The sequence below is a fragment of the Heptranchias perlo genome, chromosome 33 (assembly GCF_035084215.1).
Source record: "Heptranchias perlo isolate sHepPer1 chromosome 33, sHepPer1.hap1, whole genome shotgun sequence".
Taxonomy (NCBI): domain Eukaryota; kingdom Metazoa; phylum Chordata; class Chondrichthyes; order Hexanchiformes; family Hexanchidae; genus Heptranchias; species Heptranchias perlo.
Genome location: NC_090357.1, coordinates 25,322,737 through 25,347,997, shown reverse-complemented (window position 1 = coordinate 25,347,997; position 25,261 = coordinate 25,322,737). Strand labels below are relative to the sequence as shown.

General features: G+C 46.0%; 1 protein-coding gene across 1 annotated transcript in view; it reads left to right on the top strand.

The window, feature by feature from the left end:
- cdon (cell adhesion associated, oncogene regulated) overlaps positions 1-25,261 on the top strand; it is a 182,523-nt gene that overhangs the window by 8,283 nt on the left and 148,979 nt on the right. Inside the window, exon 2 of the mRNA XM_067971079.1 lies at positions 18,314-18,469. The gene's annotated coding sequence lies outside the window, so the exon portion shown is untranslated. The remainder of the gene's footprint in view (positions 1-18,313; positions 18,470-25,261) is intronic.

Below are 25,261 nucleotides of genomic sequence, written 5' to 3'. Positions count from 1 at the left end.
GAGTGTTTGATGGGACAGTGTAGAGGGAGCTTTACTCTGTATCTAACCCGTGCTGTACCTGCCCTGGGAGTGTTTGATGGGACAGTGTAGAGGGAGCTTTACTCTGTATCTAACCCATGCTGTACCTGCCCTGAGAGTGTTTGATGGGACAGTGTAGAGGGATCTTTATTCTGTATTTTCCCATTGACTCCCCCCACCATTGTCTAAAGGCACTGACTCGTTGCTGGGGTTCAGTTCCACAGGTGTCACACAGCTCCAGGAGATCACTCAAATGCCATGTTTATTTGAGCCCAGACAGTGAGTGTCGGCAGGATGACTGACCCCCCATCATACAGGGCAGAACATTCACCCACTCAGCCACATATATCTAAGCTCTTGAGGCATCTTTAGAAACTGTGCTGTGACAGAGTTTCACAAAGTGCATGTGAGGCTCAGAGCTGAACCCGCCTGAAGCAGTGACGTCAGTCACTCTATGTAAACAAGCCCTGAATGTCAAAGTCCATATTACAGCCACAGCACAAAGCCAGATATACAAACACCCACATTTCTCAATATATTCTGCTTGACGTAAAATGTATTGTGTCTTGAAGACTCTTAAGAGATTAATATTTTGTTTTAAAAAGCAGAGTATCAACAGTCCTCGCAGTGAAGTGGACACCACTGGGCTCATTTTACAAGGCTCCCCTGCCCACACTGCAATAAAGAAAGAACTTGCCTTTATATAGAGCCTTTCACAACCTCATGTCATCCCAAAGCGCTTTACAGCCAATGAAGTACTTTTGAAGTGTAGTCACTGTTGTAATGTAGAAAATGCAGCAGCCAATTTGTCCACAGCAAGGTCCCACAAACAGCAATGAGTTGATGACCAGATAATCTGTTATAATGATGGTTGAGGGATAAATATTGGCTAGGACACCACAGAGAACTCACCTGCTCAACTTCAAATACTGCTATGGGATCTTTCATGTCCACCTGAGGGCAGACGAGGCCTTGGTTTAATGTCCCATCTGAAAGACGACACCTCCGACAGTGCAGCACTCCCTCAATACTGCACTGGAGTGTCGGCCTAGTTAATGTGTTCAAGTCTCTGGAGTGGAGCTTGAACCTACAACCTTCACAAACTCAGATACCAGAGTGCTACTGAGCTGTGGCTAACACCTAGCACAACTGTTGCTCAGAAAAATGGGGGTGTGATGTACAGCCCCCAACTCCGACCCATGCTTGCAACTAGTAAGGCTCAGCACTAAGCAAGGCCTGGTATAATTACCCCTCTCGGCCACAGCCTCCTGTTCCTCCCAAGCCTGCTACACTTACCACAGGTCACGTCTCAAATTGCTCATACACTGCAGCCCAAAATGTTATTTTCTGAAAGAAATCTATCGAATTTGCAATTGAATGAGTCAATACAATCGTCTCCCTGGGGAACCTGATCACTCGATCACTGAAATATTGTTTCTGCAGATTAGTTTTGAATTTACCCCCTTCAAGTGCAGGCCGTGTCCTCTGGTTCGACTGTTCTGGACAAGGTGAAACAGTTTGTCCTAGAAATGGCGCTTTCCGGAATTTGCAACACAGATCCTCCGATCTAAAAGGGGCAAGAAGCAAGCATAGAAGCCCCCTTCCAGTGACCCCGGGGTATTTAGCCACAACCAAGCAGGGATTCTGGAAGTTGAGACGGGAGATAGGCTGACATGACCATCCCCTGGTTCGGCGAAAGACCTCTGCCCCTCTCAGAATCATAGAATGGTACAGCGCAAAGGAGGCCATTCGGCCCATTGTGTCTGTGCCGGCTCTTTGAAAGAGCTATCCAATTAGTCGCACCCACCCCCTGCTTTTTCCCCCATAGCCCTGCAAATTTTTCCTTTTCAAGTATTTATCCAGTTCTCTTTTGAAAGTTATTATTGAATCTGCTTCCACCGCCCTTTCAGGCAGCGCATTCCAGATCATAACAACTCGCTGCGAAAAAAAATTTCGCCTCATTTCCGCCCTGGTTCTTTTGCCAATTAAGTTAAAAGCTGAGGCCTGACCAGAAACCGCAGAGGAGACAGAGATCCAGCATCACGGATCCTCGACCTTTTGTCTTCATTCCGCTGTGCGCCCCGGAAATTAGGGTGTCCAGGTGTGTCGTCGGGGTCTGTGCTGAGTTAGTGAAGCCCAGCAGGGGGCGCTGCAGTGGAGGGGTGGGGGGGGAGGTCAAGTGTGGGCTCCTGCACTTGACCTCTCTCCAGTGACCCCTGGCAGGACGTTCGCCTGCGTAGAAGTCCAACTGAGTGCGGGATCGGGCTGTGCTGCGACGCAACCCCCGGTCAAGTGGCCTGCCAACGCTGACCCGCGAAGCATGGCCACTTGGGCAAGGTGCAGAAGAACTGCCATTGGCCCAACACGATGCCTGCACAGAGTGGGAGAGAGGGGAAAATATCCAGGGGAAAGCAAATTCTAAAGAGGTCAATAAACAGCGATCCATGTCTCTCCTTCGCCATTGGCCGTTTCCTGTGTGTGTATCTTTTACTGGCCGTGACTGAGCGAGGCTCAGGATTGTTTGTTATGACACATTTGTACAGAATGTAGAAACATCACACACACACACACACACACACACACACACAGAAATAAGCAGGCGGTGACATCATTGAGAGGGCTTGGAATTAAACTGACTTGCTGCATGAAACAGGCACTCGATATTAACCCTGCCCCTGCTTCGCCTCCCCTGACAGGAACAAGGCGAGCGGGTGCTTAAAATGGCGGTCGCTGTGCTCCTGACCTGCTCCCACCTGCCGCCATTTTAACTTGGAAGCATCGGGACCGCAGGTAGGCATGGGCCTCACGGGTCTGTTAAATCGGAGCCCTGTGACCCCACCCCGCCCCCGCATTAGGCCCCCGAGGCAGTTTTATGTACTGGTCAGCGGCAAACGGGAGCGGAGCCAGAAAAGGCCCACACGAGGGGCAGGAACATGACCCCCGGGAGGTAAAGTGCGGGCCTCACACCGGTACTGTCACATGGGCTCGCCGCACACCCCCACCGCCCCCACCCCGCGCCGCACAAGCCCCGCTTACCTCAACCCCGCCAACCCCTCCCGCTTACCCCACCCCTGCACACCCCACCCCCACTCACCCCGTGCCACACTTATGGCCCGACTTAAAATCGGGGCCTGAAACTCTTACTGAGAGACTGTTCGCAACCTTGGTGTCCTTTTTGACCCTGAGCTGAGCTTCCGACCCCATATCCTCTCCATCACCAAGACCACTAACTTCCACCTCCGTAATATCGCCCGTCTCCGCCCCTGCCTCATCCGTGCTTTTGTTACCTCTAGGCTCAACTGTTCCAATGCTCTCCTGACTGGCCTCCCATCTTCAACCCTCCATAAACTTGAGCTCATCCAAAACTCTGCTGCCTGTATCCTAACTCGCACCAAGTCCTGTCCACTCATCACCCCTGAGCTCGCTGACCTATATTGGCTCCCAGTCCGGCAATGCCTCGTTTTTAAAATTCTCATCCTTGTTTTCAAATTCCCTCCATGGTCTCACTCCTCTCTATTTCTGTGACCTCCTTCAGCCCAACAACCCCCCGAGATCTCTGCGTTCCTCCAATTCTGGCCTCTTGCACATCCCTGGTTTTCTTCACTCCACCATTGGCGGCTGTGCCTTCAGCCGCCTACACCCGAGCTCTAGAATTCCCTCCATAAACTTTTCCGCCTCTCTACCTCTCTCCTCATATATACAGTAGAGCTCCCTCTCCACTGTCCCATCCAACACACCCAGAGCAGGAGTAGGCCATACGGCCCCTCGAACCTGCTCCACCATTCAATAAGATCATGGATGATCTTCGACCTCAACTCCACTTTTCCGCCCAATCCCCATTTCCCTTGATTCCCCAAGAATCTAAAAATCGACCTATCTCAGCCTTGAATATACTCAACGACTGAGCATCCACAACCCTCTGGGGTAGAGAACTCCAAAGATTCACAATCCTTTGAGTGAAGAAATTCCTCCTCATCTCAGTCTTAAATGGCCGACCCCTTATCCTGCGACTATACCCTCTAGTTCTAGACTCTCTAGCCGGGGAAACAATCTCTCAGCATCTACCCTGTCAAGCCCCCACAGAATTTTATATGTTCCAATGAGATCATCTCTCATTCTTCTAAACTCCAGAGAGTATAGGCCCATTCTATTCAACCTCTCCTCATAGGACAACCCTCTCATCCCAGGAATTAATCTAGTGAACCTCCGTTGCACCGCCTCTAAGGCAAGTATATCCTTCCTTAGATAAGGAGACCAAAACTGTAAGCAGTACTCCAGATGAGGTCTCACCAAAGCTCTGTATAATTGTAACAAAACTTCCTTACTCTTGTATTCCAACCCCCTTGCAATAAAGGCCAACATGCCATTTGCCTTCCTAATTGCCTGCTGTACCTGCATGCTAACCTTTTGTGTTTCTTATACCAAGACACCCAAGTCTCTCTGGAAACCAACATTTAATAGTTTCTCACCATTTAAAAAATATTCTGTTTTTCTATTCTTCCTACTAAAGTGAATAACCTCACATTTCCCCACATTATACTCCGTCTACCACCTTCTTGCCCAGTCACTTAACCTGTCGATATCCCTTTGCAGACTCTTTGTGTCCTCCTCACTGCTTACTTTCCCACCTAGCTTTGTATTGTCAGCAAACTTGGATACATTACACTCGGTCCCTTCATCCAAGTCATTGATATAGATTGTAAATAGCTGAGGCCCAAGCACCGATCCTTGCATTACCCCACTAGTTACAGCCTGCCAACCTGAAAATGACCCGTTTGTCCCTACTCTCTGTTTTCTGTCCATTAACCAATCCTCTATCCATGCTAATGTATTACTCCCAACCCCATGAGCCCTTATCCTGCGTAACAACCTTTTTTGTGGCACCTTATCGAATGCCTTTTGAAATCCAAATATACTACATCCACTGCTTCCCCTCTATCTACCCTACTAGTTACATCCTCAAAAAACTCTAATAAAATTGTCAAACACGATTTCCCTTTCAGAAAACCGTGTTGCCTCCGCCTAATCATATTATGATTTTCTAAGTGCCCTGTTACCACTTCCTTAATAATGGATTCCAGCATTTTTCCAATGACTGATGTCAGGCTAACTGGCCTATAGTTCCCTGTTTTCTCTCTCCCTCCTTTCTTAAATAGCGGGGTTACATTTGCTACCTTCCAAACCCCTGGGACTGTTCTAGAATCTGGGGAATTTTGGAAGATCACAACCAATACATCCACTGTCTCTGCAGCCACCTCTTTTAAAACCCTCGGATGTAGGCCATCAGGTCCAGGGGATTTATCGGCTTTTAATCCCATTAGTTTCTCAAGTACTTTTTCTCTACTGATATTAATTACTTTAAGTTCCTCACTCTCATTAGACCCTTGGTTCCCCATTATTTCTGGTATGCTTTTTGTGTCTTCTACTGTGAAGACAGATACAAAATATTTATTTAACGCATCTGCCATTTCCTGATTTCCCCATTATAATTTCTCCTGTCTCAGCCTCTAAGGGACCAACGTTTACTTTTGCTACTCTCTTCCTTTTTACATACTTGTAGAAGCTCTTACAATCTGTTTTTATATTTCTTGCTAGTTTACTTTCATATTCTATTTTCTTCCTTTTTATCAATTTTTTTGATCGTCCTTTGCTGGTTTCTAAAACTTTTTCAATTCTCAGGCTTACTACTCTTCTTGGCAACATTATAAGCCTCTTCTTTTAATCTAATACTATCCTTAACTTCTTTAGTTAGCCACAGGCGGATCACTTTTCCTGTGGAGTTTTTATTTCTCAATGGAATGTATATTTGTTGAGAATATTGAAATATTTCTTTAAATGTTTGCCATTGTTTATCTACTGTCATACCCTTTAATTAAATTTCCCAATCACCCCTCACCCCTCATACCTATGAAATTGGCTTTATTTAAGTTTAAGACTCTAGTTTCGGACTTAAGTACTCTCAAACTCAATGTGAAATTCTATCATATTATGATTGCTCTTCCCCAGAGGATCCTTTACTGTGTGATTACTAATTAACCCTGTCTCTTTACACAATGCAAGGTCTAAAATAGTCTGTTCCCTGGTTGGTTTCATGACATATTGCTCTAGGAAACAGTCTCAAATCCATTCCATGAATGCATTCTCCAAACTACCTTTGCCAATTTGATTTGCCCAGTCTATATGAAGATTAAAGTCCCCCATGATTACTGCATTACCTTTGTTACAAGCTCCTATTATTTCATGATTAATACACTGTCCAACGATATAGCTACTATTAGGGGGCCTATAAACTCCTCCCACCAATGTTCTCTGCCCCTTGTTATTTCTTATTTCCACCCGTACTGATTCTACTTCCTGATCTTCCGAGTCAAGATCCTTTCTCACCACTGCCCTTATGTCATCCTATGTTATTAGGGCTACACCCCGTCCTTTTCCATTCTGCCTGTCTTTTCTAAACGTCATGTACCCTGGAATATTTAGATCTCAATCTTGGTCATTTTGCAACCACGTGTCTGTATTTTCTATTAGGTCAAACCCATTTATCTCTATTTGTGCAACTAATTCATCTATCTTGTTACGAATGCTCCGTGCATTCAGATAAAGAGCCTTTAATTTTAACTTTCTACTATTTTTTCCTGCTTTGACCTTATTTGTTGATGCTCTATTATTGGTAAACTCTCTGTCCCTTCCTACCACACTCTGCTTATCTTTACCCAAATCGTTGTTCTGTTCTGTTTCAGCACGGGTTAGATACAGAGTAAAGCTCCCTCTTCACTGTCCAATCAAAATGCTTCAGCACAACATGTGAAAGTGCCCCTATTGCAGTGTGACATTTTTTTTCCTCATTTCCCACCCAGCCATCACGTGGCCTATCTGAAATTGACAATTTGTGCTAGATTAGGGATAGGTTTGTGTTGTAAGACCTGAAGTGTGACTGGCCTAAACACATTCCACATAGAACCCTTCCAGCCTGCAGGCAGCATTATCCCGTCAATTTGAGTTGGATTTGTCTAACCCGCTGCACCATCCAACCTCCCCCATTTGGATTGTAGGTATACAGTAAATGCTAGCTGTTGCAATACTCTGAAGCCCCACCTTTCCTTTGGATAACCACTATCGGGATTCCCTTTTCATTTATATCCCTACTTCTCACAATCCAGAGCTGGTTTTCTCGATTGGCCTCATCAAGGTTTTTTTTCCCTTTATTATCTATGTTTCAGGCATTTCACAATGGGAGTGGCAGTCAGTGTAGAACAGAAAGTCTTAATGGGCCTGCTGTACAATGGAGGCTGTTAGAACATAAGGTCCCAGTTGCCTCCATATTAATCACAATGGAAAGGGGTACAGTTACCTTGGACCTCTGCCAGCCTTGCTCTCCTTTCTTTTCACATCTACTTATGAGGAAAGGTTAGGGAGGTTGGTCTTGGCTTTTATTGGAAAAGAGTGGACTTTGAGGTGATCAAATTGGATTAGGGAAGGTCAAGGGTTCAAACATGGGGAGAGATGGTTAAAAATGAGACAGTTAGATGGTGGATAGGATAATTGAGTTGTGGAATAGGATACCAGGGAAGGACATTGAAGTGGACACAATAGATGGGTTCAAGAGGCAACTAGATGTATATCTTGAGATTAAAGGGATTGAGGGACATGGGACATGGGAGATGGGGGATAGGTACACTGATCTGATATAGTAATCCAGAGAACGTGAGTTCAAATCCCACCATGGCAGTTTCAGAATTTGAATTCCGTTTCAAAAACCTAAAAATAAAATATTGGCATCAGTAAGAGTGACCATGATGCAGTCGGATTGTCGTAAAAACCCAACTGGTTCACTAATGTTTTTTTAGGGAAGCAAACCTGCCGTCCTTACCCGGTCTTGGCCTATATATGACTCCAGTACCACACCAACACAATTGACTCTTAACTATCCTGTGAAGTGGCCGAGCAAGCCATTCAGTTGCATTAAACTGTTACAATGCAGCGATTCAAGCAGAAGACCCTCCAGCACCTCTCAAGGCAACCAGGGATGGGCAATAAACGCCGGCTTTGCCAGCGACGCCTACACCCCAAGAATGAATAATTAAAAAAATAAAGGGACAGACTTCTTAGGCCTTGTGACCTTCTTTTGCTCCTAATAGTTCCCATATTCTCATTTGTTTTCAAAGTCTGGGGGCCGTGTTTTCCTCTTTTATTGAAAACTGGGTCAAATGGCCATTTCTCATTGTAATTTATGACCTGGTAACAAAATCGCAGGACTCGCAGGGTCTGAAACCTCTCCTGAGAATGCGACTTCGTTAGCAGTAATGAAACACTCCCAGCCAATCAGGACTCACGTGCAATGACACTTAGCACTTCTCGGGCAGCTAATGAGCCACTTAACGGGTAGAAATGTTGAAGGGCCAGTTAATCCAGCTGGAGTGTGTACCATTCTCTACGTTTTTTTCTCGAGATTGGATCAGTGAATGCAGCGAAAGGCCAGATTTAATGAGGTGGCTTCGGACATGCTGATCGACTGTTCACTGGAGACACACAACTGGTGTGGGGGAAGGGGGAATAGCCTGGAAATATGTACAGAGACGATAAGCACAGACAATGGAGTAGAAATTGGTCCGCGTTGCGCCTGGAAAATGGGGTCAAATAGGACCAATTTTGGGGCGCAACATTCCATGCCCGATCTGTGCCTGTGTTACGGGTGCGCCATATTGGTAAAAGCCGCTTTGCAGCCTGCTGTGGTTTTACTTGAAAATGGTACCCATCTTTAAGCTCACTATTACCAGATATGGTCTGGAGTAAAAATACTTTACGCGGCTGCCTAATTCTGCGCAAGTTCCTTTAACGAGGCCTTAACAGATAAAAGTCAGCTTCTCTCGCTGGTCGCTGATGTTTGTGAAGCCGTGCTGGGGAGCGAGGAATTCTCAGAGCAGAGCTAATCGCAGGTGGGGGGTCCATTCCTGATTCCTATTCCGGTTTCACAAACATTTACTGTTTCAGTATTAATGAAGGGAGGAAAATATGAAAGGCTGTAGGAAGTTATGGGCTTTGTTTCTTTAGGCTGCTGCCACTGAATCAGAGACGGACCCACTGCAAAAGAAAGAGAGAAAGACTTGCATTTATATAGCGCCTTTCACAACCTCAGGATGTCCCAAACGCTTGACAACCAACAAAGTACTTTTGAAGTGTAGTCACTGTTGTAATGTAGGAAAACACGGCAGCCAATGTGCGCACAGCAAGATCCCACAAACAGCAATGTGATAAATAACCAGATAATCTGATTTTAGTGATGTTGGTTGAAGGATAAATATTGACCAGGACACCAGGGAGAACTCCCCTACTCTTCTTCGGAATAGTGCCATGGGATATTTTATGTCCACCTGAGAGGGCAGACAGGGCCTCGGTTTAACGCCTCACACAAAAGAAATTCTGTCCCCTGGAAGGGCTGAATTCCAATGTGACTATGGTGGAAGCTGCAATCCAGAATGGATCCATCAGGTTTCAACCCCATTTATGTTAAGATGGATGCTCTTCCTGCCCCCTCCCCCCTCCGTCCTGGAAGCGGTTTTGGGGGGCGTCTGGAGGATTGTTTCCAAACTACCTCAGGAACCTTCCCCAGCTCGTCCCCTTTTGGGCCCTCGCTGAGAGTAGGCTTGGGTTCTGTTATGGACCTATAAAAGCCCCAAATTGTAAGATAATACCCCATCTGGAGTACCCCTGTGTTCAGTTCTGGGCACCTATAGCAGCCTTGGAACGGGTGCAGTGTAGATTCACCAGAATGATTCTCAAAGGGTTAAATTATGAGGACAGGTTGCATAGACTAGGCCTGTATTCCCTCGAGTATAGAAGATTAGGGGGTGATCTAATTGAGGTGTTTAAGATGATTAAAGAATTTGATAGGGTAGATAGAGAGAAACTATTCCCTCTGGTAGGAGAGTGCAGAACAAAGGGGCATAACCTTAAAATTAGAGCTGGGCTGTTCATGACCGATGTCAGGAAGCACCTCTTCATACAAAGGGTAGTGGAAATCTGGAACTCTCTCCTCCAAAAAAAAAGTTGAGGCTGGGGGTCAATTGAAAATTTCAAAACTGAGATTGATAGATTTTTGTTAAGCAAGGGTATTAAGGGACATAGAACGAAGACAGGTAAATAGAGTTGAGGTATAGATCAGCCATGATCTAATTGGCAGGCTCGAGAGGCTGAATGGCCTACTCCTGTTCCTATGTTCCTAAAGGAACAAAGTTGATCGATCCCAAATGAACCCTAACCCAAAGGGACCAAATACCTTCTTACTGCCGACCCACCATTCCTTACTGGGAAACTCTTTTTTTAAACCCCTATCTTGACCTGATAAGGTCTTTGGCATCACCCCCACTCATAGAGCTGCTCTGAGATTCCAATAGCAAAGCAGGACAAACGCCTTTGCTGCACTTGTACAGGATGCCTGTCCCCCAATATCTAAACCAGCCCACCCCTGGGATTGGGATGGGGGTCATGGGGGGGGGCTGCACTTGTTACCCCTCCCCCCAGGGTCCATGGACGTTTTAGGTGCCTGACAGTAGCCAACGTACCCCAGCAAGATTCAGGGGAGGGATGGGGGAAGAAAGGCAGCTTGAGGTCTAAGTTTGAGATCATGTCGAAGGTTCCTGTGATTCCATCTGTCAGGCATTTCGTGGACCATTGCCGGGGTTGGATGTGGTCATGTGGACGTAGATCTGTAGCCGACTGAAGCACTTCAGAAACTGCCTGAAAAATGCACAAACAGCATGGAGCAGGAATGTGGCCTGGAGCGTGTTGACAGCGCAGAATCCTCCTGTCTTACAGACCAAAGCATTTTCTGCCTTGATGAATGTAAAGTTTAGTATAGTCTACAGTGTGAGGGACTTGGCAGCTCCCGAGACATGACTCTGACTGTGCTAATTGTTACTTTTAATGACGATAATGAGGTTCGATTTGTACAGATTTAGAATGTTGTGGCTTGTTGAGGCTGGGCACAAAGTCAAGGAAAGTGAATAAGTCAATTAGTTGAAAGTGTTTTTTCCGCTATCACGAATTTCTCTTAATGAAGAATTTTCTCTGAAATACTCTCAGCGATGGTTGATGCTTTGCAGAGAGCTGTTATTAATTGAAAGAAAGAAAGACTTGCGTTTGTATAGTGCCTTTTACAACCTCAGGACATCCCAAATCACTTTACAGCCAACAAAGTACTTTTTGAAGTGTAGTCACTGTTGTGATGTAGGAAATGCAGCATCCAATTTACACTCAGCAAGGTCCCACAAGCAGCAATGAGACAATGACTAGATCACCTGTTTTAGTGACATTGGTAGGGATACATTTTGGACAGAACGCCAGGGAGAACTCCCCTGCTCTTCTTCGAAATAGTGGCATGAGATCTTTTATGTCCACCTGAGAGAGCAGATGGGACCTTGGTTTAACGTCTCATCCAAAAGATGGGACCTCCAACAGTGCAGCTCTCCCTCAGTGCCTTCTGACTCAGAGGCGAGAATGCCACCACTGAGCCAAGGCTGACGTAGTGTAAGAGTGGAAATGCAGGCTGGTTTTTATCTCCTTTACATAAGGTGGGGCTGAGGCTGATCATAGCACTCCTACCACAGCCCAGTCTGGGAGCAGCTAACTCAGCATAGTCCAGGGAATGAACCTGCCACCCTCCTCGCCTGCCTGGGTCAACCAGCCAGTGGCTCCAGTGAATCAGGAAGGAGAGTCGGGACTTCTCTGAAAGAAAAACTACGTACAAATTTTAATTAAATAAATAAGACCAGACGAGCATTCTGTTCGACGGATATCACAGCCTGATTGTGGGAAGCGTCTGCTGTTCTCTGAGTCACACATCCTTTAATCCGATATATTTTCACTCTTCCCTGTCTGTGCATCGTAATCCTCCTAAATCCTCTGGTAATGTTTAAAATGACAATTGAAGGACTTTTTTGTGGCTATTTGTGCTCTGTGTTTGTTTTTGAATTCAATTAACACTCAGGCTCCACTTTCCATTCAAAGTCCCAGGCCTGTAATATGCTGCTGTTGTTTAAACTCCTATTATCAGAGATTACCTAACTGTGCCCCTGTACTAAACGTCCTCTGCTATCTGTGCATTCATCCAGCTCTCGCTTCCAGTTGATTGATTTGTTAGTCTCCGTGTCATCACTGGGATTTCAGTAAAGTCTGTCGGTGAGTGTGTGAAATTTACCCCACTGTGTCCACTTGAACTGTGAGAAACACCCAGCAGTGTGTAGATTTCCTCTTCCCAAAATTGGGTTGTGTCTGGAGTATTTTGAGTTATATCATACTGGGGCACAGCACTGGTGGGCACAGGTCTGTCAGTATATAACAATGGGGTACAGTATTGATAGGTACTGGTCTGTCATTGTAAAACGTTAGGGTACAGATCTATTACTGTAAAATATTGGGGTACAGTATGGGTGGGTACAGGTCTGTCACTGTAAAATACTGGGGTACAGTATGGGTGGGTGCAGGTCTGTCACTGTAAAATACTGGGGTACAGTACTGGTGGGTACAGGTGTGACACTGTAAAATACTGGGGTACAGTATGGGTGGGTGCAGGTCTGTCACTGTAATATACTGGGGCACAGCACTGGTTGGTACAGGTCTGTCACTGTAAAATACTGGGGTACAGTGTGGGTGGGTACAAGTCTGTTACTGTATAATACTGGGGTACAGTATGGGTGGGTACATGTCTGTCACTGTAAAATACTGGGGTACAGTGCTGGTAGGTATAGGTCTGTCACTGTAAAATACTGGGGAATAACACTGGTGGGTACAGGTCTGTTACTGTATAATACTGGGGTACAGTATGGGGGATACAGTGATGGTGCCAGTAGGGTGAGCAATTTGAGGAGATGAATTGAAAACATCACACAAAATTCACAACCACTCAACCTGCATCACATAATACAACTTTCATCTTGAGTTAGCAAATCTCCATGTTCAATGAAACCACCCACTAACCTGAAGTTGCCATGGGAACCCCATGTTTTCATAAACACCACTGAAAACCATTCTAATAAAAAGCTTTTGTAAGTGTGAATGTAGAGTTCTTACTTGGTTTGTGATTGGTTCATGCTGCCTATGTGCTGTTATCCACCAAATGTTTAGCAGGGACCAATCAGATTCCAGAAGAAAGTGGCCATTATGGTCCAAAGGCCAGGCTCGCCTCCTCGGCCAATAAGGTTTTGCGTTGCTGCTGTTGACCCGTAGTCGATGATTTTACACCGACCCTCCCCGTTCCAGCTGAACCCAACCTAACTCTTTAGCCAACTCACTTATTCCCAACCTTACCACAACCCTGCCTCTTGCACCTAACCCTCCCTCTCCATCCATGAGCAATGCCACGGGTGATCTGGAATCATTGTAATGTCCCTGCAACTTAACTGTTTTAACCACAAAAATAAACCCTAAATCTGAGAGGGGAAAAATATCAAATTAAAATTCACTGTTCTGTAAATATTATGAGTGCAATTTAGAATCAAAGGAAGACAGGAGCTCCTATCATTGATCGTCAATACTCAGTATCTGTCCAAAAGGCTCCACACAGAGTACCCAGCATTGAGGCTGCTTGCAACATTCCCCGCACGTGTACGGCTCTCTCCCAGATATCATTGTCAGCTGGAATTCTGCGCGTGTACAGGAGGTTTGAACAGTTCCCCATCACTTGTTTTACCAGGGTGTAAGTGTGTGAATTAGACTGCGGGGAATCTGAGTTTTGCCCACTAGCAGTTCAGTCCTCTGTTCTCCTGGATACCAGCAGGATTAAATTAGTGAGACATCTGCCCTTGTTCCATTTCTTTCCAGCTGTCTCCTGTTGTTCTCCCACACAATCAATCTACAATATATCAAAAATCTTACATCTGTGAACTTTTCCCATTATAAATATCTATGTCCACATTTATAATGAGAGCTGCCAATGTAAACCTGTCACATTGTAATTAGACCTTCCCATCAATGGAGGTGCTGTAGGAATCTGCAATGGAAATATAAAAGTAAGGACAGAATGTATGGGGTATGTTTTGACTTTGTGCGATAGTGTAAAGCCAGTGATAGCGAGTCGGCAGCCCTCTTACACTATCAGAATCAGGCTGCGGCTCTTTTCTCTAGAAAAAGGAACACTGAGGGGTGATCTGATAGAGGTCTTTAAAATAATGAAAGGGTTTGATAGGGTAGAAGTAGAGAAAATGTTTCCACTTGTGGGGAATTCAAAACTAGAGGACATAAATATAAGATGGTCACTAATAAATTCAATTGGGAATTTAGGAGAAACTTCTTTACCCAGAGAGTGATTAAAATGTGGAATTTTCTACCACAGGGAGTAGTTGAGACGACTTGCATAGATGCATTTAAGGGGAAGCTGGATAAACACATGAGGGAGAAAGGAATGGAAGGATATGCTGATAGGGTGAGATGAAGTAGGGTTGGAGGAGGCTCGTGTGGAGCATAAACGTTGGGGCTGAATTATGGCTGCAGCCCTGATCCAATTACCACCCCCCCAATCCTGCTCTGTATAGTACACATTGGGACCAATCTTCCAATCTCACACTCCTGGTGGGAGCCTTACCCACTGGGATCAGGCATCAGAAATTCAGGCATACAACATACGAGTTTCCAACTATTAAATTAATGGTTGTAAAATCAGACACGACGCACACTACCGATATACCAGTAGCATGAAGTCTGTACATTCTGAGTATATTGTATATAAGTTGTATCTGTATTATATATAATGCATATAATGTGTATAAATATTATTTATATTGTGTATATTTTATATATTATGGATGGAACTTGGGAGGAGCTCGACAGTTCCCCATCACCCACTCCAAGCAGGCACGCAGGCTTTTGGAAAATTGTATATGTATCATATATATTGTATCTATGTTATATATATTATAGGTTGTGTGTATTATATATAGTATATAATGTATATGTTATGTATATGTTTCTACTGCTCCTCTGTCGTATTTACATCGAATTACATTGAGTCTAGAGCACAGAGACAGGCCATTCGGCCCAACTGGTTTGTGCCAGCACTTATGCTCCACACAAGCCTCCTCCCACCCTACTTCATCAAACCCTATCAGTATATCCTTCTATTCCTTTCCCCCACATGTGTTTATTTAGCTTCCCCTTAAATGCATCTATGCTATTCACCTCAACTATTCCTCGTGGTAGAAAATTCCACATTCTAACCATTCTCTGGGTAAAGAAGTTTCTCCTGAATTCCATATTGAATTTATTAGTGACCATCTTATATTTATGACCTCTAGTTTTGGACTCTCCCACAAGTGGAAACATTTTCTCTATGTCTACCCTTTCAAACCCTTTCGTTATCTTAAAGACATCTATCAGGTCACCCCAAAGTGTTCTCTTTTCTAGAGAAAAGAGCCCCAGCCTGTTCAATCTTTCCTGATAAGTATACCCTCTCAGTTCTGGTATCATCCTTGTGAATCTTTTTTGCACCTTCTCCTATGCCTCTATATCCTTTTTATAATGTGGAGACCAGAACTGTGCACAATACTCCAAGCGTGGTCTAACCAAGGTTCTGTACATGTTTAACATAACTTCTCTGCTTTTTAATTCTATCCCTCTAGAAATGAACCCCATTGCTTGGTTTGCTTTTTTCATGGCCTTATTAACCTGCATCGCTACTTTTGATGATTTGTGTATCTGTTATAGTTATATAATTAACGTAGAAGTGGATGATGCACAGATTTATTTATATAACTGTGGTGTTTGAGTGAAATATTGATTCATTTATCTATGTAACTAGAGCACCAGTATGAGGGTAGATTTACCTACACTCTCACCCCATTCCGTTTTAACGGACTCTCCCCTCCCTCTTTCTACCAGGTGGTGGGAGTTAAAATTCCCCCAGTAGTTGTCCCAGGTGATTCGAGGAAATTCCCTAAAGAGGTTGAGTGTGTTGCTGGTTTAAGGGAGAGTCCTGTGGAATGTGTTCAGGTACTCAAGGCTCTGAAGAAACCCTGTGATAATCCACCTTTAAAACTCCTCGGGGACAGATTAGCCTGACTGAAAAAATACAACAAAGATTTACTTTGACAGCAACTCAGTGATGTTGAGGCTGAAAGACACCTGGCTCTGTCCTGCAGCGAGAGGCATGTCATTTATTATCTGCACCCGATGGCTTAATGGTTAAGGTGGGCACCTCAGGCAGCCCCCTGGCATGGGCAGTACCACATAATCGAGGTGCAGGATGACCAGGGCAGTGTGAGTGGGGCTTTAAAAGAGAACAGAGCACTGACACTAAACCAAGGTACAGCACTCTCTCTCTGACTCTCTCTCTCTCTGTGCTTTTCTCTTTCTCTCCCTTTTTCTCTGTTTATCTTTGTTTTTCTCTTTTCCTCTCTCTGTCTATCTCTCTCTCTCTTTCTATCTTGCACATTTTCTTCCTTTCTCCTATATATACTTTGTTTTTGTTCTTCTGTTTTCCTCTCTTTGTTTTTCTTACTCTATTATTTCTCTCACCCTCTACGCTCTGATTCTATTTTCTCTCTCTCCCCTTTCTCCTTTTTCCCTTTCTCTCCCCCCATCTCGTTCTGTTTTGCCTCCCATCTCTGTTTTTCTTCTTCTCCCTTTCTATCTCTCCATTCTCCCTTTTGCCTCCCTTTCTGTTTCTTGTTGTTTTCCATATCTGTCTCCCTTCACTCTGTTTTTCTCCCTGCCTCTCTCCCCTTAGTGTTTTCTCTCTCTCATTCTGTTTCTCTCTTTCTTCCCCTGTTTCTCTCATTCCCTCTGTTTTTTTTCCCCTTCATTTCTGTTTCCCTCTCACACACACACCCTTTTTCGCCCTCTCTATTTTCTCCACCTCTCTGTGTTTTCTCTCCCTTTCCATTGCTTTTCCACTCCTTTCCAGCACACGCACTGAAGTATCATCAATGCAGAGAGATCGCAGACAAGCCGAGGCAGAACGGATTGATAGTTGAGAGCTGGGGGTCAGGATGAAGCTTCATTCTCTTTGCTCAGATGAGCGGAGGGGTTTTCGTGTCTGTTCATTGAGATAGTTAACATCTCCTAAACTTTAAACCCCCTCAGCATGGTCTGTCCATCAGACTGGCCCCAGCGCAATCACTGCAGGCTATTCTATTATAACTTGGGTTTCTTTAACCTGCTGTTATTTTTCAAGGACTTGTTTTTTCAATATTTATTCCTTACTTTTATGGATAGATCTGTCCAACCATTTTTCAGCCGCAGGGTCGTAGGAAAAAGTGGGACAGAAAGCTAAAGGGATCAGTGAACGGGTTATAGGTAACAGGGTAGGATATCGCCCCAAGGAGTGAGGGGCATTGGAAGGGACATCTGCAGGATGGAGGGTGATGATGTTCAAAGAAAGAAAGAGGGAGACAAGAAACGGAAAGGATGGGAAGAGAGAGAGAGAATAAAATGAGGAAGGGAAAGTCTAACGGAGAGAGGAAAAGAGAGAATGAACGAGAGCGGGAGAGAGGGAAAAATGAGAGACCAGAAAAAGAATGAAAGGGCAAGAGAAGAATGGGAAGAGAAGGAATGAAGAGAAAGAAAGGAGAGATGAATGAGAGAAAAAAGAAGGAATGAGGGGGAGAAAATGATTGAGGGAGAGAAAAGAATAATGTGAGGGAGAGAATGAATGAGGGAGAGAAAAAATAATGAGAGGGAGAGATGGAGTGAGATGTAGGGAAAGAAGGAATGAGAAGGAAAGAATGAGATGGATGCAAAGAAGGAATGAGGAGAGAAAAAGAATGGAGGAGAGAAAACGAGTTTGGGGAGAGAGACAGAATGAGGGAAGAGACAAAATGGAGCAAAATAATGGAAGGAGAGAAAGAAAGAATGGGGAGAGAAAATTAGGGAAAATAGCAAAATTGAAAGAGAGAAAGAGCTAGCTGTGGAATGTGCAATCGCTCTCTGGGCTGCATGTCCATATGATATTAGACTCGACCTTGCTTGTCAGCTTTGAATAATGTTGCCGGTTCCTCAGGTAGATCTCAAATACTGAAACCGTAGATTCTCTGATCTGACCACGGGTGAACTTTAGTCAGGTTCAGCAGCATTTAAACTGGCTAATGATGAATTTAGTGCAAGACTGTAGCCTTTGTTCAGCCTCCACATCTGTTTTCTCTTAAAGCAGCGTAGACTGAAATAATGTTTTTCACCCCTTACTCTGCGATGGCTATAAATTATTGCACAGCCACCGTTTCCAAGAGGGTGAGTGAAACGTCAGCGAGCGTTTTAACTTCCTCGCTGTGATGTTCTTCATTAAAGCGGTAAATGCTGTATTTAACAGTGTCCCTCCTGACGGCAGCTAGATTAGAGGGAAAAGGCTGTGAATCTTGGACTATCTGAACGTCACGTGAAACTCATAAGAGGCGGGATCTAGAAATTCAAGTTTTAAGAAAGTGGCACTTGGAGGCATTTGGAGGCAGCTACCCTCACCAACTTGGTAAGTCCCCGATTTATTTTATGTTTTATTACCAGATTAACCCCGATGCTTTCCTTCCAGACTCAAAACATCTGCATTTTGAACATGCAGAGATATTTTTAAACCTCAGATTAATAGCACTGGTGCACCCTGTTAATCAGTGTTTGTTTAAAGAGTATTGTTCAGGCGGCTGTTAAGTCCCTCTGCAGCACTGAATGGCAATGAATGAATAAAGGGGATGTTGGATAAAGGGGACGGTTGGCTGTCTCTGAGAAGCTGTTTGAGGCTCATTGCTTGTCAGTGTTGCTGTGCAGTGGTTTTTTTTTGTTGGATGACATTGTCGGCCTGATATGGGATCCAAAAACAACACAGGTTGGTTCAGTTACAAAAAAAGAGTCATTTAGCAGCAATTTCCTCTGAAGAGCAATTTGCCCCTAATGGACCAATTTCTGGACTCTGCTACAGCGGAAAAGGAGAAAGGACAACAGCGAGAGGGGTTTAGAGAGAGTTTGAAGGGAGGGAGTTACTGCTGACCGGCAACACAATTAAACTGCTGGAGAACACGCACAGGTTACAGTCCCCAACTCCCCTTCACTTCATCCCTTTACATCAGGTCAAAATCAGGATTTTGTACTTTGTGCTTTGTTCTGCGGGGGCTAAATCGTTAAAGGAAGGAGCAAAACTGCAGACTTACACAGGGCTCCTCAGTGGAATCTGCTGGGTAAGGGTTAGAGGGGGCTGTGAGGGAGGTTAGAGGGGGCTGTGAGGGAGGTTAGAGGGGGCTGTGAGGGAGGTTAGAGGGGGCTGTGAAGGAGGTTAGAGGGGGCTGTGAGGGAGGTTAGAGGGGACTGTGAGGGAGGTTAGAGGGGACTGTGAGGGAGGTTAGAGGGGACAGTGAGGGAGGTTAGAGGGGACAGTGAGGGAGGTTAGAGGGGGCTGTGAGGGAGGTTAGAGGGGGCTGTGAGGGAGGTTAGAGGGGGCTGTGAGGGAGGTTAGAGGGGACTGTGAGGGAGGTTAGAGGGGACAGTGAGGGAGGTTAGAGGGGACTGTGAGGGAGGTTAGAGGGGGCTGTGAGGGAGGTTAGAGGGGACTGTGAGGGAGGTTAGAGGGGAGTGTGAGGGAGGTTAGAGGGGACTGTGAGGGAGGTTAGAGGTTGTGAGAGAGCTTAGAGGTTGTGAGGGAGGTTAGAGGTTGTGAGGGAGGTTAGAGGTTGTGAGGGAGGTTAGAGGGACTGTGAAGGTTAGAGGTTGTGAGGAAGGTTAAAGGTTGTGAGGGAGGTTAGAGGTTGTGAGGGAGGTTAGAGGGACTGTGAGGAAGGTTAGAGGTTGTGAGGAAGGTTAAAGGTTGTGAAAAAGGTGTGATTATGATCTACAGATTGGAGAAGTTTGTTAAAATGCCTATTTACTGATTTACTCTATAACGATAATCCTGTGATGTGTGACAACCTATTTGAAGTCAACAAAGTGGAAATTGTAAAAAAGAATTGATCAGTGTTACGATGGCACTTGTCGTGTATCTCAGCACCGAACTGGAACAAATTAATTGACGTAAGAGAGTGCGTCAGCACAAGGCACTTATTTAAACCTAACCAATCATCCCCCATCCCAACCCCTGCCAAGAACTCTCCATTCCTCCAACATTGGCTTTTTGAGCATTCCCCCTCCCTTGGGAGCTGCGCATATGAACCAACTGGACCCCCCCCTCCCTCTCTACCACATCCTTCTTAATTAAGAAGCTTCTTAAAACCCACCTCTTTAAGCAAGCTTTAGGTCACTCCTCCTAATATCTCCTTTTTTGGCTCATTGTCCATTTATTTGATTACTTCTCTGTAAAGCATCATTTTTCTACGTTAAGGGTACCTTAGAAATATATGTTGTCCAGTGATGATGACCATCCCCGCTATACATTAACATGGTGAAAACCATCAGTTTAACATCACACCCGCAAGACGGCACCTCTGACAATGCAGCACTCCCTCAGTACTGCACTGGGAGCATCAGCCAGGATTTTGTGCTTAAGTCTCTGAAATGGGACTTGAACCCACAACCTTCTGATTCAGAGGCAAGAGTGCTACCACTGAGCCATGGCTGACACCGTATGGTATAGCTGCGCATCTGTGGCTTCAGAATTAGACATCTGACTAAAACATACAGGCCTCAGTCATATTCAGCTTAATTTCGCAGTCGTTTACACCCATCTTAAAGCTCTGGTAAAACCTTTTGTGAAAACTAAAAACTTTAAATGAATTTTTTTTAAGACATTCCTTCGATTTCTGTGCTTTTGCTTTAAAAGTTTCTCCATTGTGTCTTTTTTAGCTGCTAATTTTCTCCCTTCCTCTCCTGCTTGGCTACAATTCCACCAGCATCAAATCCCTCGTTAATTCACCCAAGAGCCCAATCTTTAAGTGTGAGTGTGAGCCGAGACAGTGAATGTCAGCAGGCAATTCAACCACAGGAGGAATCACAGCCAGATCCAACCCTGAACTCAACCAAAACCCAAACATTAACACTTTCCATTAGGGAGTGATTGGATAGCAATCAGGACTGGGAACGTTGGCTAACTTGTCCCGTTCTTAGCTCAGGACGATTGAGGCCCATTTTTACTCCCATCAGTATATTCTTAAATGACTAACACTGCCAGGAAAGAAGAGGGAAAGAAAAATCAGAGAGGATTCCCACTCCGGATCACTATCCAGTGACCTTTCCCTGAAAAATTCACCTGTGGATGTCAAGTGAGAACAGAATTGTGCTGGGCTGTGTTTCTCCTTATAGTTCATCAGCATGGTGAAAACCATTGTCTCGGTTGAGGGCAAGCCGGTGTCTCCGGAAGCTTCCCCCAGCATGAGTCAGCACCTTCAGGAAGGGAAAAAAGGAGAGCAAAAAACACCTGCCATTAAACTGGTTTCAGACAGGGAAAATGCAGGCGTTATAAAAGACACCAAGGGGTCCTTCGGTGCTCAAGTGGGTAAGTAAACCATGTGGACAATTCTTCCTGCTCCCAGTCATTGCAGAAGTGTACAGAGGAGCCAAATGGAACTGCATTACAGAGAGGGACTGGCAGAGAGGAGAGATTGTCTTAAAAACCCATCTGGTTCACTAATGTCCTTTAGGGAAGAAAAGCTGCCGTCTTTACCCGGTCTGGCCTATATGTGACTCCAGTCCCACACCAACTTGATTGACTCTTAACTGCCTTCCGAAGTGGCCTAGCAAACCACTCAGTTGTATCAAACCACCATCAGCGGTTCAAAAAGAAGGCCCACCATCACCTTCTCAGGGAAACTAGGAATGGGCAATGACGATGACAATGATGATGATGATGATGATGAGGTGATGAGTTTAGTGTTGATATGGGCTGGGTGAGGTGAGTGCAGCGATTGCTGTTCTGAGCTTGGCACTGAGGGACCTTGTTTGGGGTAGAAAAGAAAAACTTCTCTCTGTATCTGGCTGCCTATTCCTGACCTGGGAGTGCTTAATGTTGGCACTGAGTGTCTGAAATGGGAAGAGTATCATTCCCAGCACCAACTTGATGAGCACAAAGAATATATAATCTAAATATAACACTGTTAAACCATTGATATAAATACATCATATAATGTATACAATCTCAGTTGAGTTTATCTCCCCCATTACACTTTCCCAAGATCACACCCTCATTACACAGGCCCAGGATCAGGCCCTATTACACTGCCCCAGGATCACCCCCATTACACTGCCCCAGGATCACCCCCATTACACTACCCCAGGATCAGACCCCATTACACTGCCCCAGGATCACCCCCATTACACTACCCCAGGATCAGACCCCATTACACTGCCCCAGGATCGGACCCCATTACACTGCCCCAGGATCAGACCCCATTACACTACCCCAGGATCAGGCCCTATTACACTGCCCCCAGGATCACCCCCATTACACTGCCCCAGGATCACCCCCATTACACTGCCCCAGGATCAGACCCCATTACACTCAGACCCCATTACACTGCCCCAGGATCAGACCCCATTACACTGCCCCAGGATCAGACCCCATTACACTGCCCCAGGATCAGACCCCATTACACTGCCCCAGGATCAGACCCCATTACACTGCCCCAGGATCAGGCCCCATCACACTGCCCCCAGGATCACCCCCATTACACTGCCCCAGGATCACCCCCATTACACTGCCCCAGGATCAGACCCCATTACACTCAGACCCCATTACACTGCCCCAGGATCAGACCCCATTACACTGCCCCAGGATCAGACCCCATTACACTGCCCCAGGATCGGACCCCATTACACTGCCCCAAGGATCATCCCCATTACACTGCCCCAGGATCACCCCCATTACACTGCCCCAGGATCACCCCCATTACACTGCCCCAGGATCACCCCCATTACACTGCCCCAAGATCGGACCCCATTACACTGCCCCAAGATCGGACCCCATTACACTGCCCCAGGGATCATCCCCATCACACTGCCCCAGGATCACCCCCATTACACTGCCCCAGGATCACCCCCATTACACTGCCCCAGGATCAGTCTCCATTACACTGCCCCCAGGTTCACCCCTCCCCCGCCCTCCCATCCATTACACTGCTCCAAGATCAGACACCATTACACTGCCCCAGGACCATGCCCCATTACACTGTCCCTAGGTTCACCCCCCATTACACTGTCCCCAGGATCAGACCCCATTAAACTGCCCCTGGATCAGGCTCCATTACACTGCCCCCAAGTTTCCCCCATTACACTGCTCCCGGCTTCAACTGCATTGTTCCTCTTCTCATTCTCATTAAACCGACACGATGGGGCAGGGTTCAACAACCAGGAGCGGGGCCCTTTAAACGAACGATTCCGTTCACAGGTCTGTTCTCTCCGATCCTCCAATCCAGGAGGTAATTTGTTGAACACTAAATGCAGGTTTGTGCTGGTAAATTGCATTACACCTGAAAAGGTGGATTAGAGACAAAGAGCAAGGGTAGCATTAAAGAGTGGGAGGGAGTTTGAAGTGACAATGTTTGGTTATTGACTGGAAGATTAGAGATGATAAGAAAATACATAGAGTGAGAAAGAGAGTGGGAGATAGAGAGAAAGGGAGAGAGAGAAAAGGGAAGAGATACGGAGAGAAAGAGAGAAAGGGAAAGGGAGACAGAGAGAAAGAAAGGGAGAGGGAGATGGAGAGAGAAAGAGAGAGGGAGAAAGGGAAAGAGAAAGGGAGAGAGAAAAAGGGATGGAAATGGAGAGAGAGAAAGGGGGAAGGAGAAAGAGAGAGATAGGGAGATAGAGACAGAAAGGGAAAGGGAGACAGGGAGAAAGAAAGGGAGAGGGCGATGGAGAGAGAGAAGAGGAGATGGAGAAAGGGAAAGAGACAGAAGAGAGAGAAAAAGATGGACCTGGAGAGAGAGAAAGGAGGAGGGAGAAAGAGAGAGAGAAAGGGAAAGACAGAGAAAGAGAAAGGGAGAGGGAGATGGAGAGGATGGGAAAGACACACAGAAAGAAAAAAGAGACACAGACTAAAAGAAGGAAAGGGAGATGGAAAGAGACAGAGAAAAAGGGAGAGGTGGTTAGAGAAAAAAAAGTGCAAAAAAGAGGGGGCTGTGAGGGAGGTTAGAGGGGGCTGTGAGGGAGGTTAGAGGGGGCTGTGAGGGAGGTTAGAGGGGACTGTGAGGGAGGTTAGAGGGGACTGTGAGGGAGGTTAGAGGGGACTGTGAGGGAGGTTAGAGGGGACTGTGAGGGAGGTTAGAGGGGGCTGTGAGGGAGGTTAGAGGTTGTGCAAAAAAGAGAAAGAAAACGATAGACATAGTGTAAGAGGAGAGAAATAGGCAGAGCAACAGAAAAAAGTAATGGGTTAATTCACTGATCTCACACTCCCAGAGAGTGGCTACACTCGAATAGAGCGTGGGTTGGAGAATGAGCACTACAAGTTCTAGTCCAATCTCAGACCTGTGTTCCTGTGTTCCCTTCGAGTGCAGCTGGCACTGGGACACGGAATGAGGGAATTTAACCTCAAGAGAAAGAACTGGAAGCAAGGGACAAAGTGAGAAAATCAGTACCAGAGACAGAGAGAAATGAAAAGCGACACATGTGTGGGAAAGTACAGAGACAAAAAGAGGCAGAGAGAACAAGAAAGAGCAGAAAAGTGACAGAGAGAAAGGCAAAAAAATAAGATGAGAGGGAACCAGACACAGAGAGAAAGGCAAAGCAACTCATAGAAACTTCCGCTGCAAAACAGAGAGTGAGCAGTGGGTAAAGGGGGGCTGGGGGAAAGGGGAAATGGTTCCCACAGCAAAAACAGAGCGAGGGAGACTGAGAGAGACTAACTGTGGTGAAAGTGAGACACACATTCCAGCTCCCAGCATGAGGTAGTGTATCAACGAGTACTGCAGGAATTGTTCTGACTGCTCTGCATTAAATTGATTGTGACCAGCCAGTAGAAGGTGACCTGACAAAGGCCAGTGTACAAGACTGGGGAGGGAGGGGGGCACAGAACTGGAGGGCGAGGGGCACAGAACTGGTGGGAGTGGGGGGAGCGGGGACGTGGAGTGGGGGGAGCGGGGTTGGGGGGCGGGGGGTGGAGTTGGGGGGAGCGGGGTGGGGCGTGCGGTATTGGGGGCGGGGGCGCTGAATGGGGGAGCGGGGTTGGGGGGCGAGGTTGGGGGGTTGGGGTGCAGGGTGGGGCATGCGGTATTGGGGGTCGGGGGCACTGAATGGGGGGAGCGGGGTTGGGGGGGGCGGAGGGCCGTGGAGTGGGGGGAGCAAGGTTGGGGGGGCGGGGTTGGGGGGTTGTGGCGGGGGTCGGGGGCAGGGCTGTCACCTCAGTGAAGAG